This window comes from Hyperoodon ampullatus, assembly GCF_949752795.1.
Source record: "Hyperoodon ampullatus genome assembly, chromosome: 3".
NCBI classification, from domain to species: Eukaryota; Metazoa; Chordata; class Mammalia; order Artiodactyla; family Ziphiidae; genus Hyperoodon; species Hyperoodon ampullatus.
The window spans coordinates 23,224,890-23,229,139 of record NC_136916.1 but is presented as its reverse complement, the minus strand read 5'-3'; positions in this window follow the sequence as shown (position 1 = coordinate 23,229,139).

The window sequence follows — 4,250 nt, the reverse complement described above, 5'->3', positions numbered from 1 at the left end:
GCATTCCACTAAAATATGACACAAATGAACTTATCTATGAAACAGAAACAGACTCATAGACAGAAAACAGACTTGTGGTTGCCAAGGGGGAGGGCAAGTGGGGGAGGGATGGATTGGGAGTTTGGGGTTAGCACATGCAAACTATTTTTTTTTTAACATCTTCATTGGAGCATAATTGCTTTACAATGGTGTGTTAGTTTCTGCTTTATAACAAAGTGAGTCAACTATACATAGACATATATCCCCATATCTCCTCCCTGTTGCGTCTCCCTCCCACACTCCCTATCCCACCCTGCTAAGTGGTCAAAAAGCACTGAGCTGATCTCCCTGTGCTATGTGGCTGCTTCCCACTAGCTATCTATTTTACATTTGGTAATGTATTTATGTCCATGCCACTCTCTCACTTCATCCCAGGTTACCCTTCCCCCTCCCCGTGTCCTCAAGTCCACCTCTACATCTGCTTCTTTATTCCTGTCCTGCCCCTAGGTTCTTCAGAACCATTTTTTTTTAGATTCCATATATATGTGTTAGCATACAGTATTTGTTTTTCTCTTTCTGACTTACTTCACTCTGTATGACAGTCTATAGGTTCATCCACCTCACTACAAATAACTCAATTTCGTTTCTCTTTATGGCTGAGTAATATTCCATTGTATATATGTGCCACATCTTCTTTATCCATTCATCTGTCAATGGACACTTAGGTTGCTTCCATATCCTGGCTATTGTAAATAGAGCTGCAATGAACATTGTGGTACATGACTTTTTGAATTATGGTTTTCTCAGGGTATATGCCCAGTAGTGGGATTACTGGGTCATATGGTAGTTCTAGTTTTAGTTTTTTAAGGAAACTCCATACTGTTCTCCATAGTGGCTGTATCAATTTACATTCCCACCAACAGTGCAAGAGGGATCCCTTTTCTCCACACCCTTTCCAGCATTTATTGTTTGTAGATTTTTTGATGATGGCCATTCTGACCAGTGTGAGGTGATACCTCATTGTAATTTTTATTTGCATTTCTCTAATGATTAGAGAAATGATCTGATATGATCTATCAGATATGATCCCAAGATATGATCTATCCCCTGGAGAATGTTCCATGAGCACTTGAGAAGAAAGTGTTAATCTGTTGTTTTGGGGAATGTCCTATAAATATCAATTAAGTCCATCTTCTTTAGTGTATCTTTTAAAGTTTGTGTTTCCTTATTTATTTTCATTTTGGATGATCTCTTCATTGGTGATAGTAGGGTGTTAAAGTCCCCTACTATGATCATGTTACTGTCGATTTCCCCTTTTATGGCTGTTAGCATTTGCCTTATGTATTGAGGTGCTCCTATGTTGGGTGCATAAATATTTATAATTGTTATATCTTCTTCTTGGATTGATCCCTTGATCATTATGTAGTGTCCTTCTTTCTCTCTTGTAATAGTCTTTATTTTAAAGTCTATTTTGTCTGATATGAGAATTGCTACTCCAGCTTTCTTTTGATGTCCATTTTCATGGAATCATTTTCGATCCCCTCACTTTCAGTCTGTATGTGTCCCTAGGTCTGAAGTGGGTCTCTTGTAGACAGCATATATATGGGTCTTGTTTTTGTATCCATTCAGCGACCCTGTGTCTTTTAGTTGGAGCATTTAAGCCATTTATATTTAAGGTAATTATCGATATGTATGTTCCTATTACCATTCTCTTAATTGTTTTGGGTTTGTTATTGTAGGTCTATTCCTTCTCTTGTGCTTCCTGCCTAGAGAAGTTCCTTTAGCATTTGTTGTAAAGCTTGTTTGGTGGTGCTGAATTCTCTTAGCTTTTGCTTGTCTGTGAAGGTTTTAATTTCTCTGTCGAATCTGAATGAGATCCTTGCTGGGTAAAGTAATCTTGGTTGTAGGTTTTTCCCTTTCATCACTTTAAATATGTCCTACCACTGCCTTCTGGCTTGCAGAGTTTCTGCTGAAAGATCAGCCATTAACTTTATGGGGATTCCCTTGTATGTAATTTTCCCCCTGCTGCTTTTAATATTTTTTCTTTGTATTTAATTTTTGATAGTTTGATTAATATGTGTCTTGGAGTGTTTCTCCTTAAATTTATCCTGTATGGCATTCTCTGCTTCCTGGACTTGATTAACTATTTCCTTTTCCATATTAGGGAAGTTTCCAACTATAATCTCTTCAAGTATTTTCTCAGTCCCTTTATTTTTCTCTTCTTCTTCTGGGACCCCTATAATTCGAATGTTGGTGCATTTAATGTTGTCCCAGAGGTCTCTGAGACTGTCCTCAATTCTTTTCTTTCTTTTTTCTGCTCTGTAGTAGTTATTTCCACTATTTTATCTTCCAGGTCACTTCTCAGTTCTTCTGCCTCAGTTATTCTGCTATTGAGTCCTTCTAGAGAAGTTTTAATTTCATTTATTGTGTTGTTCATCATTGTTTGTTTGCTCTTTAGTTCTTCTAGGTCCTTGTTAAACGTTTCTTGTATTTTCTCCATTCTATTTCCAAGATTTTGGATCATCTTTACTATCATTACTCTGAATTCTTTTTCAGGTAGACTGTCTATTTCCTCTTCATTTGTTTGGTCTGGTGGGTTTTTACCTTGCTCCTTCATCTGCTGTGAGTTTCTCTGTCTTCTCATTTTGCTTAACTTACTGTCTTTGGGGTCTCCTTTTTGCAGGCTGCAGGTTTGTAGTTCTCGTTGTTTTTGGTGTCTTCCCCCAGTGGCTAAGGTTGGTTCAGTGGGTTGTGTAGGCTTCCTGGTGGAGGGGACTAGTGCCTCTATTCTGGTGGATGAGGCTGGATCTTGTCTTTCTGGTGGGCAGGTCCATGTTTGGTGGTTGTTTGGGGGTGTCTGTGGCCTTATTATGATTTTAGGCAGCCTCTCTGCTAATGGGTGGGGTTGTGTTCCTGTCTTGCTAGTTGTTTGGCATAGGGTGTCCAGCACTGTAGCTTGCTGGTCGCTGAGTGGAGCTGGGTCTTAGCGTTGAGATGGAGATCTCTGGGAGAGCTTACACCGTGTGATATTATGTGCAGCCAAGAGGTCTCTGGTGGACCAGTGTCCTGAACTCAGCTCTCGCACCACTTAGGCTCAGGTCTGACACCCTGCCAGAGCACCAAGACCCTGTCAGCCACACAGCTCAGAAGATAAGGGAGGAAGAAAGAAAGAAAGAAAAAATAAAATAAAATAAAGTTATTAAAATAAAAAATAAAACTAATTATTAAAAATTAAAAAATTAAAAAGTAATAAAAAAAGAAAAAAAGAAAGAAAGAAGAGAGCAACCAAACCAAAAAACAAATCCACCAATGATAACAAGCACTAAAAACTATACTAAAAAAAAAGAAACAACAACAAAAAAGACAGACAGAACCCTAGGACAAATGGTAAAAGCAAAGCTATACAGACAAAATCACACACAGAAGCACACACATACACACTCACAAAAAGAGAAAAAGGGAAGAATATATATATATATTGTTGCTCCCAAAGTCCACCTCCTCAATTTGGGATGATTCGTTGTCTGTTCAGGTATTCCACAGATGCAGGGTACATCAAGTTGACTGTGGAGATTTAATCCGTTGCTCCTGAGGCTGCTGGGAGAGATTTCCCTTTCTCTTCTTTGTTCGCACAGCTCCTGGGATTCAGCTTTGGATTTGGCCCCGCCTCTGAGTGTGAGTCACCTGAGGGCGTCTGTTCTTCGCTTAGACAGGACGGGGTTAAAGGAGCAGCTGATTCGGGGGCTCTGGCTCACTCAGGCTGGGGGGAGGGAGGGGTACGGATGCGGGGCGAGCCTGCGGCGGCAGAGGCCGGCGTGACGTTGCACCAGCCCGAGGCATGCCGTGCACTCTCCCGGGGAAGCCGTCCCTGGATCCCGGGACCCCGGCAGTGACGGGCTGCACAGGCTCCCCGGAAGGGGGGCGTGGACAGTGACCTGCGCTAGCACACAGGCCTCTTGGTGGCGGCAGCAGCCCCAGCGTCCCACGCCCGTCTCTGGGGTCTGCGCTTTCAGCCGCGGCTCACGCCCGTCTCTGGAGCTCCTTTAAGCAGCGCTCTTAATCCCCTCTCCTCGTGCACCAGGAAACAAAGAGGGAAGAGAAAGTCTCTTGCCTCTTCGGCAGCTCCAGACTTTTCCCCCGGACTCCCTCCCGGCTAGCTGTGGCGCACTAACCCCCTGCAGGCTGTGTTCACACTGCCAACCCCAGTCCTCTCCCTGTGATCCGACCGAAGCCCGAGCCTCAGCTCCCAGCCCCGCCCACCCCAGCAGGTG